A 24,303-nucleotide genomic window follows, 5' to 3' on the forward strand; every position below is an offset into this window, starting at 1 on the left:
AATTATTTTAATTTTAAAATTTATTTTCCTTGATTTTTTTGCCAGTTGCTTGAGGCTGCTGGTTACTTGGGGTTTTACTGTAATAAATATGTGGATAAATATTCACAGTTGCAGTAGTGCACAAAAATGTGTTGTTTCAATGGTGCAAATAGATCTTTTGGTGGACCTGGAGTAGTGTTATGGGGAAGGTAGTGCAGGGAGATTTTAGAGCCTGATAGCTGTTGGGGGAGAAACAAACCTCTTTTTGAACCTAGAGATGCTGGAGTTCAGATGGCTGTTCCTTCTGCCTGAAGGCAGCAGCAAGAAGAGAGTGTGACCAGGATGATGGGGATTTTTTTATGATGTTGGCTTGTGTAGATGTATTTAGTAGACATAAGGTTGGTGTCTGTGATGAACCTGGCTAGGTATTTCACTTTCTGCAGCCTTCTGCGTTCCTGACCATTCGATTTTACAAACCAGACCATAATGCAACCAGCCAGTGAAATTTCCTAGGCAGACCTTTAGATATTTGAAAGAATATCTGACAACATGCTGCATCTCCTTAAACTCCATGGAAAGAGGCTTTGTGATTTCTTCTCAGTTGTCTTGGTGTGCTTTCTCCAGGAGAAACTCACTGATACGTGAAGGGATAACACTACATGAAATTGTAAAACTCAAAAGCACATCTGTACTGGAGCCCATTGATACATGGATTCTGCACCAGTCTGGTTGCACCCTCCTGATTGAACTAAGGCAGTGATGCTCAACCTTTTTATTCTAAGTCCCACCTGCCTTTTGACCTAGCATGACCTACTAGTGGCAATGACTGAGCAATATGTTCGAGTCAAAGGCAGCTCTGTAAGAAACACATCTTTATCTAATTTAAACTATTTTACTTAACATGGAAACATACTTAATTTCCAGTATGGAGACCATCCTATAAAACTCCAGGGTGGGGACTTGCATCTGCATTAGGTAAAAACGGGATTGCACACATATAGAATAAAAAGAGCTAAAATATTATTGACAGCTCTTAGCTTGACAGCTATATATGGTCACTTATGCAAAATACAGTCACAAATAGCTTTCCCTAAATTATGTATTCACTAGAATAGAGATAAGGAAGAAAAAAAAGTAGAAAAATTCACGTAAAACTCAGAACATTAAACCATTCATTCTTAGATGAGTGATTTCTCTGTTGACCTCAGCTTGTTATAAACTTTGTTCTAAAGGTAAACTTCAGACTCCCATAAATTCATCTGTCTATAGATGTCCGAGAACTTGAAGTTACTAACCCTCTCTCCATCTGCACTGAACCTCAGGCAATGCTTTGTGTCATTGTATAATGCAACCAGAAAACAAGCCTCATGTTCCAATGTCCAGTAACGTAGGCCAGTCATTGCGTTATCACCCACATTTGGACCAGATATAAACGCAAGAGTTAGTGAAAATAATTGAAAATAAAAATGCACACAACAGCAATAAGAATGGTGTGGTTAGCACAATGCAGTTACAGTGCCAGTGACCAGGATTCGAGTCCAGTTGTCTGTAAAGTGTTTGTATGTTTTCCCTGTGTCTGCATGGGTTTCCTCTGGGTGCACCGGTTTCCTCCCTCCATTCAAGATTTACCAGAGTTGTAGATCATTTGAGTGTAATTGGACAGCATGGACTCATGGCCTGAAAGGGCCTGTTACTGTGCTGAATGTCTAAATTAAATTATATGAATAAAATTGAATTAAAAAATAAATTTATGTAAATGCATATATATTAAGTGAAAAGTGTATCTTACTGATGCACCATCAATTACTTCAAAGACTAGAAGTTATAGAGGAACAGATAGGCTTTTATTCACAACAGAATGGATGATGTCTGTCCATGCTGGTCGACTGTCCTGGACTGAGGAGGGGGCTGTGGCACAGTCGCCTTTATTCAGGGGTGAGTGGGAGGAGCCTCAGATCCATTCAGCAAGGGGCATGTCCTAGCACATCCAAACATATATCTTTCTTCTTTGGCTTGGCTTCGCGGACGAAGATTTATGGAGGGGGTAAAAAGTCCACGTCAGCTGCAGGTTCGTTTGTGGCTGACAAGTCCGATGCGGGACAGGCAGACATGGTTGCAGTGGCTGCAGGGGAAAATTGGTTGGTTGGGGTTGGGTGTTGGGTTTTTCCTCCTTTGCATATATACAGCACATCCAAACACACCTATATATATATATATATATATATATATAACTACACTTAATGAGCCTTAAAGTGTCATGGATAACATTTATTCACCCAGAAAGCAGAAAGTAGAGAAAAAAAATGTCCACCTGCTAAAACCTGCTTAATAAAGTCAGATTTTCACACATCCCATTGATATTATGATAAGGACCCTGTCAGTAAAAGTGTAATGTAGACAGGCTCCTGATGATCAAGGCATTCCAGGTCAGTATAATATGACTTCATGTAAAATTAGATGTGTCAAGAGATCAATTTTGTTTTGTCTTTGCTACTGCATTGTCAGAGGTAAAGCAGGTAAAAAAAATAAATGACCTCTATCTCTTCTGGAATACCCAAATGTGGTAGAAAAGCATCCATCGGAAGTAAAGAGTAACCAATGTTTCGAGCCTGGGCCCTTCGTAAGTCTCTCCCTAAGTTTTCTTCTTTAATCAAGCACTTAGCTTATTCAAGATATACTTTATTGTCATATATTAGAAAGGCAGACAAAGTCACCATTAATGTTGCCTAGTGCCCTTTACAGTAAGAGAAAAAGAGAAGAAAAAGTGTTCCCTCGGAGTCACTGTGTCTGTGGTTTCACCTCCAGCCCTCCCGCAGCCTCACAAACCCCTGTTCAATTCATCGACCACCTGAGCCCCAGATCCAAATCTCCAACATGATCAGCGCTCAGTGCCTTTTGCGAGCCTTTCTTGGCCTCATCACCCTCTTAAATCCTGGCTCCAATGCCAGGTCCCCAAGACCCAGTCTCCAGCAGCCCAGCGTTTGTGTGGGTCACTCAGCCACTGCGTCCCTTGCTAGTTCGCTGCCGTGGTCACCTTCTCTGTAGGGTTATCTCCTCTGCTTCAACCCCTGAACAGGAGGTGTTCTTCAGGTGCCCTCTGCCAGTCCGCTGCATCCCGGACCCTAAGCACCATCATTATGGGCACAGAGCCGATGTTGCAGGAACACTCTCAGCTCCTGTTTAAAGCCTGTATGTAGCTAATGGCATCAGGACCGGGCTGTTGGACCCTTTGGAAGAGCACTATCTTGCCAGTGTCTTCCAATGTCTTTGAATATGATGCTGTTACTGTCAGCAAAAGTCCCTATCTATTATCAGGAACAAATTGTTTGAAGCAGTGGTTCTCAACCTGTAGCCTCCACCCTCCCCCCCCCTCCCCCACCAACAAGCTCATATTCCACCTTAAGTAATTCCTATGCCGTCGGTGCTCTGTGATTGGTAAGGAATTGTTTAAGGTGGGATGTGAGTGGAAGGGAAGGTTGAGAACCACTGCTCTAGACCCAATTGTTACTGAAATCTTTTGCTTGAGAAGAATTGCCATTGGCCCATTTCCTTTGAAGTTATGAAACTGCACATAACGAATCCATTAAAGATGATTAAACCAGTGGTTTTCAAACCTTTTTCTTTCCACTCACATCCCACCTTAAGCAATCCCATATTAATCACAGAGTACTTATGGCATAGGGGTTGCTTAAGGTGGAATGTGAGTTTAGGGGAGCTGTTTGAAAACCTCTGGTCTAAAGGGTTCCCCTCTAATAGTAAAGGAGTTATCAGCCAAAAGAAACAATATTGTTAGCCTCACCATTTGTTTACTGTTGCCAAGGGGGGGGGGGGGGTGCACGTCAATATTCTGTTGGTTATTCAGACTTTTCATAACCATGAAACATTACTATTGTTGATTCTTTATGAGCTTTTTGTGGTGCGCTGTTAGCCAGAATCAGACACACACAAGGTAAAGACTTTACAACAGGCTTTAATCCACAAAAACTTCCACAGAGCCAGGCTGGCTGTGGCTGCAGCAACTCTGAGTGAGGCTTCGGGAGGCTGGTGCAAGCTTATATCCCGGAGGGTGATTGACACCCGACCGGGTGGGGCTTGATCCATTCAGGCCGACTGATTGACAGCTGGCCAGGTGTTGTCCTGTCCCCTTACACTCATGCAGGTACAGAGGTTGCCTTCTGCAGTAGGCTGGTGGTGTACCACCACACTTCTATATCTTTCAGGGGATATTTTGCTTTAATTGTGACTATGACCTCATTAGTTCAAATATCGGAAGAGTTGTTGAATTCTGAAAAGTAATGCAGCTTAATTAATCGTCAACTGTAAGGCAGCCATTAAATCAGGGGTGCATCAGTATTCTTGCCAGTTTAACTGCGTGGGTGTCATATCAGCTATTTAACAATGTTAAGTTTCACAATTCTTTTCAAATGTGCCATTAACACTCAATATTTAAATAAAAATATTCCAAAATAAATTGCACTGGAAGAAGTTAAAAACAAATTTTAAAAATTGGAATGGATTTCCAAACTTTCATACTGGTCACTATATTGTAGAACATGGTTTTATTTTGTAGTTAAAAACACGGAAATGCTGGGGGAACACAGCAGGTCTCCAGCATCCATTGGAAGCAAAGATATATTACCAATGCTTCAGGCCTGAGCCCTTCCTCAAGGTATGAGTAAAAGGCAGACAGGCACCTAAGTGTTTCACATATTTTATTGTTCCTGTCAATAACATATTCAAGCTGTTTTTCCAGCATTTTTGTGTATTGCAGAGAGATAGAGGTCATTTATTTTCTACCTCCTTTATCTCTTACAATACTCACACTTTGCTCCTGTCCTCTAAAATTGCCTGGTCCTTTCTCAGAAGGCAATATCCTGGAGCAGACTGGTTGGAACTCATTCATCAAAATAAAGAAGCATGCAAGTCTTCAGGGAAGGTTAATCGGGGAAATTAATAGAGACTTATTGTTAGTGAGACCATTAGATTGTTAACACAGAGACTTTTCAGAAAAAGACATAAGTTTCACGATGCCCACTGATCTTCACTTGAACTTTCTTTTTAACATGATATGTTTTGTCTGTGAGTTGATATGGAGGATCTCCCAGATACAAGCTTTTCATAATTGAGCACAAGGACACTGCCAGAACTAATATGAGGTCTATGCTCTAGGATTCCATTGAGAGGAGTTCAGATGAGAATCTGGTGCATTTGATGCCATTGCCTAGCATTAGATGTCAGGTTTGGGAAGAAGGGAGATTGGAGATTAGTGTGCAAGGATGGCTCGACAATTCTTCAGGATACTGTGTTGACAAGGAATGCTTAGAATTTGAAATTTGCATTCTTGGGCAAAGTTCCGCATGTTACATTTAAATTTAGACACACAGCAACAGGTCTACAAGCCCATGTCACCCAACAACACCCGATGTCTTGAAGGGTGGGAGGAAACAAGGGAAAAACGTAGAAGCTCCTTATAGACAGCGCCGAATTCAGACCTGAGTCACTGGTGCTATAACGGCATGGTGTTAAACACCATGTGAGTGTGAATATGTGTGTGAGTATGAATAACTTTACTGGCCCTTCACTTCCCGATAAAGCATTATTAACCCACGTATTTCACCCAAGCCAAATGGAATACTAACACAGAAAAAAAAACCTGGTATTTGGCACCTATGGGGATTGGTAGATGTCGGATAAGTGTATTTTCCATTGCTTGAGATTGCGTGTTGTGGTTACTAACCTCTAGGGATGCCAATTTTACATTTTCATATTTTTTACCTATTTATTTTCCACAATAACTACTGGCTGCTTGAATTCTGGATAACAGGGATTTTACTGTATTTATGGAAGTATAAGCCTGAGACATTGTTTTCCTTTCGCAAGAAGAACTCTATGTCTTTACCTGAAAGAAAGCAGTTACCAAGTGCTTGAAGAAGCCCAGCAGATGGTTGTGATCAATGAAACAAACGCCACTTGTTGTAAATCTAGGATGCCTTTGGTTAGCCTTGTTCAAACAATGATATATCCTTTAGGGTTCTGGACTTCAACTTGTACAATTTGCATCTACTTCTCAATAACCGTATTCAATACTGCACCTGGCCATCCATCAGAACTTATTATTGGCTCGGCCACAGTGCTCTTAAATGTCAGGAAAATGTTAGTTGTCACTCTGCTTATTATATGATCCCCCATCTTCCCGGGCTGCGCATGCACATGGCTTACCATGGATGGGTCAAGCATTGGGAGAGAAAAGTATGTCACCCTCCTTGAACCCTCCCTTTAGTTATTGGTGAATAGAAGGCTTCTGCGGTTTAACAGCCTAGAACGTAGTTGTGACTTTCATTGATAGACATGAAAAATTAATAAAATTCACTGTCCTCAACAGGGGGTGGTGGGGGGGGGGGGGGGGGGGAGCGGGTAGACTGTATCAGAGGGAGTGACCCTAAAATTACTGTCTATAAAATTTTTGTGGTGTTTCAGCAGAAATTTATTAATTTTTAATAAAAAATATCCCTGTAGTTAGTTATAACGACAAAAACAGTTTTTTTACAAGGCTAAAACTCTCTGCTAATTTACTTTTTTAACTTTCTAATGCGCTCAGGTCAGAGCTGTCATTATTACCCAATTACAATGACACTTCGAATCATGTGGTTCTATCCGCACGCGTTTCAAGGCGTTTAAAGGTGTAATTTTAACTTTGCTAGTTGTTTATCTCTTTAGGGTCATTCAGTGAAATACGGGAATTACTATTTACGAGAAACATTAATTCAAAAAACATTACTCAGGATTCTGTATGGTCTGGTATGGGAGAAGGTCCATGGGGGGGAGGGGGGGGTGACATCATGAATTACCACACTGGATGACACCAGCCCTAGCAACACCATTGACAAAATTCAACCTTGTTGACATCAACAGACCTTATATTAGATTGTACCATTAGGATTATGAGTATAAGATGGTGTAAAGACGAACAAAATAATTGTAATGTCAAACGTGTCACTTAGATGAAGGGTGCAAAGTTGTATAAGATGTAAAGTGTGTCATTTAGCCCTTATGATTAAGCTAGAGGCTTCAGGAACAGAGCCTAAGCATAAGGTTTTATTGAGGATGTATACTTTGGCTCTAAATTTCATCCTGGAGCCAATATGATGGCAACATGCATAAATATCACCAAAAGCCAGTAAGGCAAGATGGTCTACTGCTGCCCATTCTGTTTGCAGTGTTCCCTTGCACAGAGGACAGACACTGTGGTGTTGACAACCCATTGCAGTTTGCCCATTGTTGCATCATTTGATGACAATATGCATTATTCTTTATAATCTGCTATTCTTTGTAATTCATAATTGAAGTATGGGTTTCTAAACTATTAGATGGAAAAATATGAGAAATATTTGTCTCAGTTCATGATCCACAGGCAATTTCAATTTGATTGGAGGCTTATAAGTTTGAGCTAAAAAAAAAGGCCAAAAGATAGCATGAGCTTTCTTGAGTACAAGGTAATCAGGGCATGAATTGTTTAGTCTCACAGACATGAATAGGATCCAGGATCACCTAATTAGTTCAAAATACAGGGTCAGGCAGCTGTAACAAAGGAGGTTGCGGGCTAGAGGTGGGAACACTCAGGTAATATCTGTGGAAAGACAGATATAATTAACATTTTAGGCCATTATTTTTTTTTATCGGGCATGATAAAAGTTTGAAATATTAATTGTTGAAGTTTAAAATAAAGTCAAATTGCAGATGGGATGGGAAAACTACGGCTTTGCAATAGGGAGGAAGTCAGGAAGAAATAAATGACCATAGTCAAAGTGAACTGGGGGGGGTGGGGGGGGGAGCTGGTAGTAAATAAGTCTAGAGGTGCAAAATCATTACCAAGTTAAAATGAATGGCCATTCAAAATAAATGGAGAGCATGCTGAAAATGTTCAATTTCTGAACCTTTTCCTCCAATTGTTACATCTGGAAAGCTGCATTAAAGACAGGAGTTGATACTTTGGCCGTTAGATCCTACGCCATCTCAGCTGATCTTCTTCCAGAGCACAATTTCCTGCACTATCCCCATCCATGAATCTTTTAATAGCCATAAATCTACCCATATCATGTCTGTGCAGCTCCCTGGGGAGAGAATTCATTACTCTCTGAATGAAGGAGATTCTCCTCATTTTAGTTCAGTGGGCTACCCCTTATTCTTAGTCTGTGATCCTTGACTCTACATCCATTAGCCCCCCCCACACACACACACACACACACTCTCACATTCACACACACACTCACACACACACTCACACAGTCACTCACACACACTCACTCACTCACTCACACACACACACACACACACTCACACACACACTCACTCACTCACACACTCACACACACACTCACTCACTCACACACACACTCACTCACACACACACACACACTTACTCACTCACACACACCACACACTCACACACACCACACACACACGTGCACACACAGACACACACACACTCACTCACTCACTCACTCACACACACACACACACACACACACACACACACACACACACACACACACACACACACACACACACACACACAAAAACTCTCTCACCCAAGCACCAATTTCAGTAAAAAAAAATTGTGTATTCTCATCCTGTTGAAATAACGCATGATATACTATTTGGCTTCTTATTTGCTTGTATTTTTGTTTTCACCATCCCATATTCGTGAATAGTTAGGACTCCATTAAATCTTAACATTTAAGATTAAAATTAACGTAAAAAATGTATCATTCTTTTCTGTTTTGTGTACCAAAGAGTATGACCATGTAGATTTTCCACATGAAATGCCCATTGCCATCTTTTCTCCAACATATTGGTACTTTGCTTGTCTATATCCCTTGAAGTATCCTGAATTCCTGCTCCCAATTTACAATCCACTTCATTTTGAAATTATGACATTTTGATCACCTTAATCAAATCATACTTATCGATTGCGACAAGCTGGACCTCAACCATTGATCTCTCTCTCTCTCTCTCTCTCTCTCTCTCTATATATATATATATATATATATATAACTTTTAACAAAAACAGTTCTTTATTTAATAGTCCCGAAACACACGGCTAGTTATATCGTTTGCCCTTGATTGACTTTTGCTGACTCTAACAACATTCCTTTTGTCACTAGTCATTAATCAGGAATTTATTACAATTTCTGAAGACATTAGCTCTCTAATCACAACCACTAGAATAATTTGGAAACATTAGCATTTTCACTTTCTAATCAGATTAATGATTCAGCTACCAAGCTAGTGATGGCCAGCTTGGTGTCGCACCTTGGCAGTCACTCACATCTGTCCTTTATTTTGGTTCCAGCACAAATCTATTTTTCCAATTCCCCAGTCCTATGTGTAGAATTTGAAGGAGACCTGCCTAACATCAGTGCCACTGGTATGATATACCCATAATTCACATCATTCCAAGACTTTGCCAACAAGTCCATTGTTAAAATTACTTTTGCAGCTCATGCTATATTGTTAAAAAGGATAGAAGGCTGTTTATGTGATTGATTCAGCAGATTGGAACCACTGAGACTGACAGCATAGAAGGAACTTATTTGTCTTTGAACTAGCTCTTTGTTGATTCAGTCCAAAGCTAATCCCACTTGTTTGTTTTTCTCTCCTAGTCTTACTTCTTCATCCCCTTCAAACACTCTGCAATGGTTTCTGTTTCAACCACCCAATTTGATAGGAACATTGTGCAATTTCTCTTAACACTTTGCTTCCATCTTTCAGTGTCACTTTTAAATTCATGACTGCCTGATGAATTCCTAGCCAAAGACAATGATCTTTTTCTACATACTCTAATAAAATCTTTGTAATTGAAAATGTTGTTATACAAAAGGTATTCCCAATTATCTACTTTGCTTCTTATCCCAGGTAAGAACCTATGTTGGCAATTTAAGTTCTTTTATTGTCATGTAATAAAACAAAAAATGCAATATTACATGGAATTTCCTTTAGTCTACTGTAAGGCAGACAAAGATTTGCCATCACCACAAATCGGAGCTCCTTACAGTCAGAGAAAGAGAAGCAAAAGATCCCCCAGAATAAATGAGTGTCAATTGGATTCGCCTCCAGCACTCCCGCTGCCTCCGCAGCCTCAGAGCTTTTGGTCCCAATCATCGGCAACCCAAGGTCCAGATCAAAACATCTGACACTGTCATGAAGCCTTCAGTGCCCTTGGCACCCTCTCACATTTTGGTTCCGATACCTGTTCAGCCATTCTCCCATCCAGCGATCCACAGCCTGGTGCGAGGCCCTTGACTACAGTTGCCGGCAGCCTGTAGCCTGTGTTGGTTCCTCACCTCGAGTCACCAACAGCCTGCCATCTGTGTGTTCTTCAGCCATTGAGCCCATTGCTAGCCCGCCACTGTGGTCACTCTCCCATGGGTAATCTCCACTGGTTCTCCTTCTCAAATTGAGGGTGGACTCTCCGTTCTATGGGTGCCTTGTGCCAGTTCTCTCCTTCCTCAGAGGCTGCCACATCTCGAGGCTGCTTTGAACATAGGCTCAGAACCCGCTGTCGCAGGATTTTAAAATAAACTAACTTCTGCTCCTTTAACAGGCCATTTAAAGCCTGTACAGAGCCAATGGCAGTTGGACTGGGTGTTGGACTCTGAGGCGGAGCGCTGGGTCTCCACTTCCCACTCTCCATGTCTCAGTGCTGCCGTTGTAGTTCTGCCATTTTTTTCTCTCTAATTCTCCAATACACAACTTTTCTAATTAATATTGACATCACGCCATAAAAGTAATATGCTACTATGTTACCAACACATTAATGCAGACAACACTCAATATATACTGTACTATTTGATACTCTTACCATAACACGGGAGTGATTAACACCACTGATAAATTGATTTATTACTTTTTTTTAACAGAATATTCTAATTAATTGTACATCTAATATCCGGGAAAAGAATTGCATTTATGACACAAATAAGGTTACATCCTCCTATCGTCCTATTTGCTTGATTTATTACTTAATGCCTTTTCTCATAGGTTGATTTAAGACCCAAAAGAAAAATGCTAGGTGTTTGAATTCTTTTCAACAGGCCTACATTTTAATGTTATCACTGATTATGATTGACTGGAATGCTTGTCAGCTGTGGAATGTTTCATAAGGTTTTTGAAATTTATGAAAATAATTTGTAGTCGATGAATGAGGAATCTTATCTTGTGTGAATTTCAGAGCAGATGGTTAGAGCACACTTCATTAATCTGTCAGAAAACCTGGACTATTCAATACTGGCACTTATACATTCACACCAGACATTGCTGCAATAAAAGTCCTGTTGCACAGCATTCCTGGCAGGCAGGAGTAAAATGAGGGCATAAATGAATCATCTCGTACTCTGAAATATGCAACTGCCATGATATTAATACATATAAGTATCTCCATGAAATAGAGTATATTACATCTTTCTTTCTTTGGCTTGGCTTCGCGGACGAAGATTTATGGAGGGGGTAAAAGTCCACGTCAGCTGCAGGCTCGTTTGTGGCTGACAAGTCCGATGCGGGACAGGCAGACACGGTTGCAGCGGCTGCAGGGGAAAATTGGTTGGTTGGGGTTGGGTGTTGGGTTTTTCCTCCTTTGCCTTTTGTCAGTGAGGTGGGCTCTGCGGTCTTCTTCAAAGGAGGTTGCTGCCCGCCAAACTGTGAGGCGCCAAGATGCACGGTTTGAGGCGAGATCAGCCCACTGGCGGTGGTCAATGTGGCAGGCACCAAGAGATTTCTTTAGGCAGTCCTTGTACCTTTTCTTTGGTGCACCTCTGTCACGGTGGCCAGTGGAGAGCTCGCCATATAACACAATCTTGGGAAGGCGATGGTCCTCCATTCTGGAGACGTGACCCATCCAGCGCAGCTGGATCTTCAGCAGCGTGGACTCGATGCTGTCGACCTCTGCCATCTCGAGTACTTCGACGTTACATAATACAAACGTATCAACGTATCTTATAACACCTCTGTTAGCATGGCGTACATGAAGCGTGTCATGGAGATGTAGAGGGTGGATTTTTCAGTAATCCCTCTTGACAGATAATTATTTTTATTTGGGAATATCAGTTTCCTGTGTTGCTATTAATCTATAGATTGAAATCTCCCAATAGGAATTAAGAAATCACAATGAGAATACACCAGTACTATTATAATGTGATTCTTCTTATGTAACTAACACATACACTGCCTACTCACAGCTCTTGTTTATTTTTTGCCTCTTTCTTGCTTAATTATTTGAACTGTTCTTTATCTTCTGAATCTCCTTGCTGGTCTTTCACTCTCTTTCCCTCTGCTTTCCCTGTAAACTTGACATTAGATCTTTGAAATTCAAGCGCATCTGAAAATAAATGCATCAGAGTAAATTTGTTTTGCCTGTTTCTGTAATAGTGGCATTAATCTAACTTGGTTGATACAGTAAGACATTTCAGACAAAACTATTACATACACAAATTAGTATTCTTATCTCTTAATTTCAGAAGATTGTTTTTTCTCTCTCTGACAAACATCATCCTCCCTGTGAATAATCTCCCATGAGGTCACTAATCCCTAGAGCAATAAAAGGCCCATTGTGTCTTGATTTCCTGTGTTAGCATTTTTTATTTAAATTTAGGCGTACAGCACGGTAATAGACCCTCTTGGCCCACAAGCCCGTGCCACCCAATTAACCTCTGACTCCCATCTTTTGAATGATGGTAGGACCTCAGAGCACTTGGATGAAACCCATGCAGACACAAGGTGAATGTACAAACTCTTTACAGACAGCACCAGATTCGAACCCCTGTCCTGATCGCTGGCACTGTATCAGCATTGTACTAATTGCTATGTTAATTTTATAGAAGATAACAGAATTAAGTTCATTATCATTTTTACTACGGCCTTTTAACCAATCATTAATTATCAATTAACAAACTGCAATGCCTAATGGAAACCAATATCTAAAATCAACAAGCTGAAATCTACGATGGTCAACAGATAGAAATTATTAGCCATTCAGATGTTTTATTGATTGGATTTTCTGTTATTTCATACCTGTAAAGTGCTTTACTAATATTGGTATTCAAAAATGTCTCATTATTCATTATAAATAACTAAACATCTAACTCTACAAGAAAACTAGTACTTTTATCCCTGTGTACATTCACTTCTCATTTGTTTATCACTTGGTGTTGATCATGTAAGGCATGAGAAGGACGCTCATATTCCATCTAGGGATTCTCCAACCAGACGGCATTAACGTCAACCTTCAATTTTCATTAGCCCCCTCCCCCGAGTCTCTCTCTTTCCCATTTCCTGTCTCCTTTCTTCCAGTTCCCCACCCCCTTCCCTTCTCTCTTCCCATCACTTCTCAGCTTTATTTATTTACTGATCCTAAATCTTGAAGTTATATGCCCTAGTCCTGTGGCCCTGTTTTCCTTTCCTGTACCCCAGTGGTATTTATTTGTCTCTTCCATTCCCGTTTGTTTCTTACTACCAGAGAAACAAGAGAAGTATGCAACCTTCCAGGTGTCTGAGAATAATTTCACTGAGTAATTAATATTATTTTCACATAATGGCTCAGGTGACGGGTTAATTGACCTTTCTGACATGACCGTAATATGATCCACCATTGCTGGATTTTCCCATACCAGTATTCTGACAAGGGCATCCCATTATGTAAGTAATCAATGATAAAGGCCCAAATTCTTCCATTTTACATTATGCTGCATTAAGATCAAGTATCATTGATCCATTATGGATTGTAACTGTTGAGTAGGTCACTGTATTTCATTTAATTCCAATTTAGGCTTGGCCACTGGTAACACTCACAAAAGTGTCAGCATGTACCAGCAGAATCACGCACACACGTCGTACATTTAAGTCCATCGTGGAAAGATGAGAATCAGTTTTGCCCTCACTGACTTCCGCTGTTTGATCTTAATGTTAACAAAATCTCCTCTATGAATAACCAGCTTCTGAACTGTCAAATTTTGGATTTAATGTGAACCTTATTTTCAACAGCCAAAGGGAGTCTTTCCCTTAAAACTCCTACTTCCCAGTTAAAAGCACAACAGTATGACACCTTGATCCCTTTGTGTTGCAAACCAGGTGCCCATCTCATTTCAACAGCCACTCCCTACCCCTCACTCCTCCATTCGGAGATGGCATTTCCAGCCACATCCCTCCCAGGTCTTTGACACGTAAAATACTCCCTCGCCTTTAGGCCACATTGTTCTGAATTTCACCTGCCCAGTAATAGGAATTGCATGTTGCCTCAAGGATATCAACCCAACACCAGAGAGTGAGCTCAGTTCCCTTTTGAAGAAGAGACAACTCATAATGTGTGATATGCACTCCCAATGGGGAGCAATCAGGGTTTCAATAATTTAGAAATTCAAGCATGAGTCATGGGCATGTTTATCAAGAATGTGAAGAGCTCACCTCACTTGCCAGTAAATTTAAATTACAACACTGCCTGATGTCACCATCCCACTGCCACTTTATCATCTTCATTCCTTGTTTTTATAAATTAATGTTTTAATTTAAACATTTTAGACATACAGCACAGCTTAAGGCCCGTTTGGCCCACGAATCCATGCCAACCAATTACACCCAATTGATCTACAACCCCCACTGCCCCGATACGTTTTGAATGTTGGAAGGAAACTGGAGCGTTGGGGAAAACACACGCAGACATGGGGAGAACAAACAAACATTTACAGGCGGCGTGGGATTTGAATCCCGGTCCCGATCGCTGGCGCTTCACTAACCACTACGCATCACCATGCCACCCTATTTCCCACTCCTTGCCTTCCTTCTCCTCCTCCTTCACCATTTTCTTCCTCTCCCACTTCCAACATCCCTTTCTATTCAACTACCCTCTTTACCTGCTTATCCTTCCCTCCCCTCTACACCCAAATCCGACCAACCCCCTGCTTTGTAAGGAGCAAAACACAAAAGTCTGCAGACACCTGGGTTGAAATAAAAGCACAAATGCTGGAGAAACTCAGCAGGTTTCTTTATAGAGCAAAGGTAAAGATACAAAACCAACGTTTTAGGCTTGGGCCCATCATCAGATATGAAAAAATGTAGGCAGACGCCCAAGCAAAATGGTGGGGGGAGGGGGGCAGGGGTAGGAGCATGGTTCCAAAGGCAGAGGTAATAGGTGAATTAGGGAGGGAAGGCACAACAGCAAGCAGGGGGAGGAGGGAAGGCTCTGTGAATGGAGAGGGAAGGGGTTGGAGAGCTGGAGGAAAGAAGACAAAGGGAAAAGAAAGGGAGGGAGAACGGAGAGTCGGCCAGCGGAAACTGGGAAAGTCTATGTTAATGCCCTTCAGTTGAAAAATGCTCAGATGGAAAATTAAATGTTGCTCCTCCAACTTACCGGTAAGTAGTGGGATATTACATGAGGCCATGGACAAACATGTCAGCGTGGGAGTGGAGCACAGAATTGAAGAGGTTGGCCACCGGGAGATCCCTGCCACTGGTGTGGACAGAGCGAAGGTGTTCAGCAAAGTGATCTCCCAGTTTGTGTCCAGTCTGCGATGTAGAGAAGGCCACAAAGGGAGCACCAGCTGCAGTAGGTGACGCCTGCAGATATGCAAGGACCTGAATTTTGCTCTTGGCCTTTGTTGCTAGTGTATAACCACAAAGTCAATTGGTGCATTCTTTTTGTAATAAAGTGAAATGATATTATTTTCATTCTTTGCATTCTGTGGAGTCCTGCAGTGCTCAGAAAATTCAGCCAAAAAACAAGTCAGCAATCAGTTTCCTCCCAGCTGTCTGTTGATTGGCATGTTATAGGGAATACTTATTCTGTAATTATACCAGTGTAAAAGAGAAGAGAGATGAACAGAGACTTGCAGCCAGCAACTCAGGATCTGAGCCTCACAAGCAGTGGAACCCCAGTTGCAAGAATATGCCAGATGCCCTCCCAGCTAACTACCACAAGGTCCTACACATGCATAATGGAGCGATATACAGTAAAACCCCCATTATCTGGAATTCAAGGAACTGCAGCCTTGAGCAAATGGGAAAAAAATTGTAGAAAATAAATAGAGAAAAACATTCAAAAGTTTAAAATTAGCACCCCTTGTGATTAGTTAACATGCAATCTCAAGCAAACAAAAAATAGACTTATCCGGCATCCACCAATCCCCATAAGTGCCGGATACCAGGGGTTTTATTATACATCACAATACTTTGCAGACACAAGATACTGGAATCTGGAGCCAAAAAAAATGAAACAAACTGCTCAAGGAGCTCAGTGGGTTGAACAGCTATGTTGAAATTCAAATTTAAGGTTTATTTTCAGAGTACATACATGACATCGTATACATCCCTGAGATTCTATTTCCTGCAGGCCAGGCAGAATTTCTACCTGTAAACAAGAAGGCAGTGCAAACGAACTGTGCAGTACAGAAAAGAAATATTCAATAATAAATAATATGCAAAGAAAGACTCCTTAAATGAGTCCATGACTGAGTTTATTGTTGAGGAGTCTGATGGTGCAGGGGGAGCAGCTGTTCCTGAACAGAAAATGGCAACATCTCAGGTCAAGGACTGAGGGGAAAAGGAAGCTAGACATTACAAAGAGGAGGAATGAAGATGAAAGGTGGAAGCAGACAAAGGGCAGATGGAACTAGGTGAAGGGATGGGAGGGTGAAGGGGGTGAAGGCTATTGGAGGGCTAAGTGGATGAACACAAAGGGTACATGCTGGAATCTGGTAAGGAAGGAAGGTACTCCAATAAGGGAGAGATGAAGGGCAGATAAAACCAGCTGGGTGAGGGGATATAGTGGGTAAAATGTGTGAGTAAAGAGTTGATAGAACCAGAAGGGAGAAAGGGAGGGGAAGTGGATAATAAGGGCCAGAATGGGGTATGAAAAAGGAGACAAAAATGGGAGATCGAGTGATGGATCAGAAGGAGAGAGAGAGAGAGAGAGAGAGAGAGAGATGGTTATCTGAACTTTGAAAATTCAGTGTTTATACCTTTGATGGAACATGAGATGCTGCTCCTCAAGTTTGTATTTTACCTAACCCTGGCAGCAGAGAAGGGCAAGGGTGGTCAGGTCAGTGTGGGAATGGGAAAGGGGGATAAAATGGCAAGCAACTAGAAGCACGGGGTGGCTATTGTGAACAGACCGCGGGTGCACAGAAAATCATTCACTTAATCCATTGTTGGTCGCCACAGAGGCTATATCGGGAGCATCAACTCCAGTTGATGAGGTTGGAGAAGGAGCATGTGAGCACTTCTCTTCCCTCTGGATCCAGCACTTTGTCATTTTCACCATCTGCACCAGTTCCCTCCCTGGACCTTTTCCACCTTCCACATGGACCACTTCTGCACAGCTCCCTGATCTACTCATCCCTCCCCATCCTCCACTCCCTGAACCTGGGCACTTTCCCCTGCAATGACAGGAGGTGCAACACTTGTTCTTTTTCACCTCCTCCCTCTCCACCATCCCAGGACCTCAACAGTTCATCCAGGTGAGCCAAACATTCACATGTTCCTAGTTCTAACCACCTACTATTCCCCCTCTTACCCCCACCTGGTTCCATTTACCCCTCACCTCTTCATTAATGGTTCCAGTCATTACATCCCAGCAGTTTGGATTTCCATAGCACCCCACCCACCCCTTCCCCCTCCTGACTCCATCTGCCCTTTCTTTCTATTTGTATGCTTCCACCTATCACCCACATCCATCTGCATCCCATTCCTCCCCTCCCATCCCCCACCTGGCTCCAACTTTCCTTCATCTCACCTTAATCCTACTGGCTCCTATCCCACCCCTCCCCTTTCCTCTTTACTCTCCGTCTTGATGCAGGGTGTCAACCCAAAATGTCAACAATTCATTCCCCTGCCCCCCCCCCCCCCAACAGTTGTTGCTTGACCCTCTGGGTTCCTCCAGAACTTTTGTTCTATATCATACCCTCCATAATGTTTGGGACAAAGATACTGTTTGCCCCCTTTGTTTGCCCTTACATTTTCTACATGGTCAAACCAAAATGTATACAAATAGCAGGCAGTCGAGTTAAAGTAACATGCACAGCTTTCAAAATGAATTTCTCAAAAGTACGTGCTTTGCTTCTTCTAAAGATGTTAATGAAATAAGCATTCTCTGAGCATCTTGCTTCATATATGACTTTATCCAGCTGAGAGTATTGCTCATTTTCTATTGTAATAGCTCAGCTAAAGCCAGTAGAATGATGAGTAGCTCAAAACCAAACTCATGCCTTGGTTCTTGAGACTGCCTTCTATCATGATTAAAAATAAAAATGCATTTAAATGACATTATTTACTTAATCCTCCTTCACCATAGCGATTGTCTGGGTGGTTTTCTTTGTTGACCCATCCACACACAGAGCTCGGGGCAATTTTGTATTGCTTCAAACATCTCACTTTAGCAATTCTTCACAAAAGCTGCAATTTGTAGCCCTGTCAAGTTTTTTAAAAACTGCAGCTGCTTTTCCAGATTAGAAAATGAACCCCATGTGACCGCCGAGAGCGGTTTTTCACCTCACCGAAAGCTAATGATGAATCTTTCCTTATTTTTCCACGCTCAGAACAAGGCAGAATTGAAACCTACACCTTAACAACAAATAACCTTTTGTAAACTCATCATCATTAGGTCCAGGGATATTTCAAGCAGACCACTTCAGAGTGGTAGTTGTAATGACTTAAAGAGAAACAGAGACAACTCTTTAGTAATTAGTAGATAGTGGCAGTAACATAGGAAGTCTGCCTTTTATAGAACAGTTCTATAGTGTAATTTACCCAGTTGCTGAACTCAATTAATAAAATATATCGCTCTGATTACAGGATATTGTTTCCCAGTAAGATTTTCTTATTCACAAGGTTTGCTTCCTGAAAAAAAATGGGGATAACGATAGATAACTTCAGGCTGAACACAAAGATAATTCCAGATTTTCTGTATCACGTTGAAACATTAAATTAATCTTTTATTGAATTTAGCATGTTTAATTGCATGATGAAGCTGACATGTTGCTTTAGTTCAACTGATAAAAAAATGTTTTGCCGTTGATTTTCATTTGAACTCGGCATCCGATGCCTCTTATGTCAGTGTCCAACAATCATCGGCCAGCACTGATAAGTTCCAGGAGCCCTGATACCACTTTTCCATGGTTGCAATGTCCTGGTGAAATCTTTCACCGTGTTCGTCACTGACGGCACCAAGATCAGCAGGGAGGAAGACCAAGTGTGAATGCAGAAAATGAATGTTCAATGACATGTTGCATTTCATGGTTTAATATGCTTGAAGGAGACTTAAAATATGGCAGGAAATCACAAAAATAGGTTATATCTAAAAATGGCACGCAATAGGAAAATTTTAAGGTGATTTTCGTGATCCGCAGCCCAAAATCTATAAAATACACCCAAAAATGTTCATGAAGCAAAATCTTTGTTGTCCAGTTAAATCTTTGTCATCAGAGCCACAGCAGAATTAAGGTAAGTGATTTGCTAATCTCCATAGTCTCTTCAATCTTTTTAGGCAAAACTTTGGTGCTTGGGTTTCTAATTGTAAAAGGGTGGGTGCATTTATAAGTTTACAGATCACTTATACTACTGAGCAATGAGAGGCCTCTTTCTGAGGAAGATACAATAAAGAAATGGGATCACTGGGTTCAGTCTGAGTTTCAAGAGCGCTGAAGGGGTGAGAGGTTGGCAAATGTAAAATATTTTGATATACTCTCAGACAATTGCTAGAGAATATCAGTCAGGAATCTCAAAATGTAATTAGATTGTAAAGAAAATCTTGGATCAGAGAGAGCTTGCTTCCACTGCTGGTCTACAGGTTCTAAGGTGGACACTGTCACTTGTAAAAATAGCTGATTGTTCAAATGAGATGTGTGGAGAGCAAGCCGCAGGAAGTGGATTTTGGGACCATCTATCACTACAAACCTGACGGAAATATTCCTCAGGAGAATGAGGACTGTGCTATTTTCAGATAAAGTGTTTAGTATTTGTTTTTTTTTGTATTAATTAATCACCTGAGGTCATTTCAGCAAAAGAAAGTACAGAATAAGTATTCAGTAAGTATTGTGGAAAGGCTGGAAATCAACCTGTTGTTAATCAGGACTATGCTAGCGCCTTCCATTATGTCAGTGCAGGTTTCTCTCAGCTCAGTCTCACACTATGGTGGCTGTTAGCACAGTCTCTTTCCCAGAGTCTATCATTTAAACTGATACAGTGTGGAAATGCCCTCGAACCCTTGCTGCCCAAATGCACCAATTAAGCCACAAGTTCCGTACATTTTTGAAGAGTGGGAGGGAGCCAGAGCACCCAGAGAAAATCAACGAAGGTCACCAGAAGTACAGAACAAACTCCTTATAGACAGCACCAGATTCGAAATTGGATCGCTGGCCCTGTGATAGCATTACGCCAACCGCTACACTGATGCAGAACATCTCAGCCCACATCTTCCTCAGATTCTATCTCTAATTTCATGAACAATGAAAAGTGGGACCCTTGAGGCAGCAGCAGAACTCTTATATGACAAGTCTGCTCCTTGCTTGTCACTGAAACATTGAGTGCTGAAAGAAATCCATTCCCAAAGCCAGCTCTAAGTTCTTGCAGGCTTTCATCTTTCACTGGGGAAAAGGACAGGCTCTTATTTGGTGACTGATCCCATCTCCTGCCTGGCAGCAGTTCATTGAGAGTGCTGATGAATGGCTCATAGTGGCGTGTGGGCAGAGAGCGTGATGTGGAGATATAAACATCAGCCGGTCACAGCATGGTACGAGCTTCACTTAGCCAGTCAGTCATCCAATTGCAGGCAGCTAAACAGCTGGCCAGCAAGGTGAGGTCATCGTGGTGAGCTTCATTCCTGCTGCACTCAAGCCCTGCTTTTCAGGGAAAGGACAGTGGCTCCATTCATTGTACTGGAATGAAGCAAAGGGAAAAATGACAATGTTTGTGGTTACTTTGTTTGTGAGGTACCAAATCTAAAAGGACACAGACCAGAAAACAAAAATGCAGAGTTAACTCTTGAGCCTTATTACAAAAGGACTCCAATACCAAGTATAGATGTTTGCATACTATTTTATAGAGAATTTTTTAAAATCACTGAAGACTTAAAAACTTAAACAGGAGAACATGGAGAGCATTCGGGCTGGTTGCATCAATGAACAGAGGTGCTAACATTCAGGACAAGAAAAAAAACTCCAGAGGGTTGTTAACTCGGCCTGCGACATCACGAGCACCAATCTATGAGGGCACCTACAAGGCGCGGTGTCTTAAGAAAGCAGCCTCCGTCCTCAAGGACGCCCACCAGCCAGGCCGTGCCCTCTTCACCCTGCTACCATCAGGAAGAAGGTACTGGAACCTGAAGACGAGCACCCAGAGGCACAAGGACATATTCTTCCCCGCTGCCATCGGATTCCTGAATAATCAATGAACCATTGATTGCACCATTTTTATTTCTTTTAAAAATGATTAATATAAATGTTTGCCCTGTGATGTTGCTGCAAAACAACGAATTTCATGACATGGCCATGAAAATAAATTCTGATTCTGGTAAAACTTCCGGAATGTTATGCACAATTTTGGACTTCTGACATAAAAATGGATTGAGTAAAGATTCATCCAGCTGAGTGCTGGAATGATGGCCTGTCATATAAAAAATAAATTTAGTAAGGTTGGCCTCTACTCTTTACAGTATTGAAGCATGGGTTATTACTTAAGTGTGGGCAAACAGTTAGCGTAGCAGTTAATGCAACATTCTTAGAGTGCCAGCACCCTGGATTTGAATCTGGTGCTGTCTTTAAGGAGTTTGTACATTTTCCCCATCTGCGTGGGTTTCCTCTAGAGACTCCAGTTTCCTCCCACCCTTCAAAACGTACAGGGCTTGAGATCAATTGGGTGTAATTGGGCAGCATGGGCTCGTAGGCCAGAAAGGCCTGTTACCGTGCTGTTTTCAGATGGCTCAGCAGGGTAAATATGGGTAAGATGATTCTCATTCTGATATTTTTATAACAATGGATCCTTGTTTCAAAAAGAGGGTTATTTGGGAGTGAAATAAAGAGATATTTCCAAATTTAGAGTTTGAATTGAGTTATTTATTGTCATGTGTCCCAAGATACAATGAACGGCTCTGTTTTGCCTGCTACCCAGCTCAGTGCAATAATAATAATAAATAAATAACTAGATAGACAAATAAATTATAACAATGTGGGTAATGTTAAAATAATGTTAAAATAAGTCAAAAAAGGTGCAGACTATGGAGAAAAGTACAGTCCAGGGGCATAATTCTCAACCAGTGGGAATCCATTTCAAATTCTGATAACACCAGGAAAGGAACTGCTTATTTAAATCAATGAAAAATTAAGAGGCTGGCAACACTTTGGAATCATCTGCCTGGAGGCCTGTGGAAGAGTAGTTATTGATTGCATTAAAACTAGAGATTAATGAATTTCTGGACATTATAATATCAGGGGATAGTGCAGGGAAATGGTTTTCTGGCAGAAAATAGTGATGATCTTGCTGAATTGTAGAGCAAGTTCGAGAGATCAATAGCTTACTCCTGCTCCTATCTTTTTGTGTTATATTCTACAAATGGCACTTTAAAAAAAAAGAGAGTATTCAGGGACTATGACAGAATAGGTAAAATTCTGGATTTTCCACATAACATCTACAGGAGTAATGAAGCCTTATATCTACAGGAGTAATGAAGCCTTATATCTACAGGAGTAATGAAGCCTTATATCTACAGGAGTAATGAAGCCTTATATCTACAGGAGTAATGAAGCCTTATATCTACAGGAGTAATGAAGCCTTATATCTACAGGAGTAATGAAGCCTTATATCTACAGGAGTAATGAAGCCTTATATCTACAGGAGTAATGAAGCCTTATATCGACAGGAGTAATGAAGCCTTATATCTACAGGAGTAATGAAGCCTTATATCTACAGGAGTAATGAAGCCTTATATCGACAGGAGTAATGAAGCCTTATATCTACAGGAGTAATGAAGCCTTATATCTACAGGAGTAATGAAGCCTTATATCTACAGGAGTAATGAAGCCTTATATCTACAGGAGTAATGAAGCCTTATATCTACAGGAGTAATGAAGCCTTATATCGACAGGAGTAATGAAGCCTTATATCTACAGGAGTAATGAAGCCTTATATCTACAGGAGTAATGAAGCCTTATATCTACAGGAGTAATGAAGCCTTATATCGACAGGAGTAATGAAGCCTTATATCGACAGGAGTAATGAAGCCTTATATCTACAGGAGTAATGAAGCCTTATATCTACAGGAGTAATGAAGCCTTATATCGACAGGAGTAATGAAGCCTTATATCGACAGGAGTAATGAAGCCTTATATCGACAGGAGTAATGAAGCCTTATATCGACAGGAGTAATGAAGCCTTATATCGACAGGAGTAATGAAGCCTTATATCGACAGGAGTAATGAAGCCTTATATCTACAGGAGTAATGAAGCCTTATATCTACAGGAGTAATGAAGCCTTATATCTACAGGAGTAATGAAGCCTTATATCGACAGGAGTAATGAAGCCTTATATCGACAGGAGTAATGAAGCCTTATATCGACAGGAGTAATGAAGCCTTATATCGACAGGAGTAATGAAGCCTTATGGGTGGTTTCTGAACCTATTTTTCCTCTTTAGACTACAGTAACCCATAATGTACAGGGCTTGAGATCAATTGGGTGTAATTGGGCAGCATGGGCTCGTAGGCCAGAAAGGCATAATGCATACTCATGTACATGTGGATAAACACAAATAGGCGTGCACACACACACACAAACAAACCAATGTTAACTTGTTGATTCTCCCCTCCCTGATCGTACAGTACTTTCCCTTTTCACCCGAGGAAACTACTTATCCCCAATCAAATTTCAGCATGTAGATATTTACTGGAAAGAACAGGTTAAACACATGCAACATCCTGAAATCCCTCAGGATTTCAAAATCAAAAGAGGAGATTTAGATGATTCTACCCATATGCTTCAAATTAAATATAGTGCAGTGATTCATTCAATTGAGTTCGTTCATGGAATTGTAAAACGCATTTGGTCTGCGGACTGCCGAGGAACTGTTCAAGAGTCGGGGGTTGGAAACAGAACATATCTGGTGGATATTTTTAGATTACGAATGACACTGCAAACTTACTGCTGTATGATTGACTTACCAGTCTTACATTCACGAAGACACTTGCAAGTGTGAGGGAGTGAAAGCCATAACTCAAGGTAGTGCAACACAGGACGTCCACAGATTCCTGAGAAATCTTCATAACCTCAACAGTTCATAAGTCACAAATGAAT

At 41.2% G+C, this 24,303-nt stretch overlaps 1 protein-coding gene and 1 long non-coding RNA gene across 11 annotated transcripts in view; one reads left to right on the forward strand and one right to left on the reverse strand.

Moving 5' to 3' along the window:
• jmjd8 (jumonji domain containing 8) overlaps positions 1-24,303 on the forward strand; it is a 184,595-nt gene that overhangs the window by 54,054 nt on the left and 106,238 nt on the right. The gene's annotated exons all lie outside the window — the stretch shown is intronic.
• Positions 1-24,303, reverse strand: part of LOC138747203 (uncharacterized) — a 47,193-nt gene that overhangs the window by 14,719 nt on the left and 8,171 nt on the right. Inside the window, exon 2 of one of the 2 annotated variants that reach the window (XR_011347360.1) lies at positions 12,211-12,352. This is a non-coding gene — a long non-coding RNA (uncharacterized lncRNA). Of the gene's footprint in view, positions 1-12,206; positions 12,353-24,303 lie in introns of those variants that run through there. The other variant, XR_011347361.1, reaches the window with a different exon arrangement.

This window comes from Narcine bancroftii, chromosome 12, assembly GCF_036971445.1.
Source record: "Narcine bancroftii isolate sNarBan1 chromosome 12, sNarBan1.hap1, whole genome shotgun sequence".
Taxonomy (NCBI): domain Eukaryota; kingdom Metazoa; phylum Chordata; class Chondrichthyes; order Torpediniformes; family Narcinidae; genus Narcine; species Narcine bancroftii.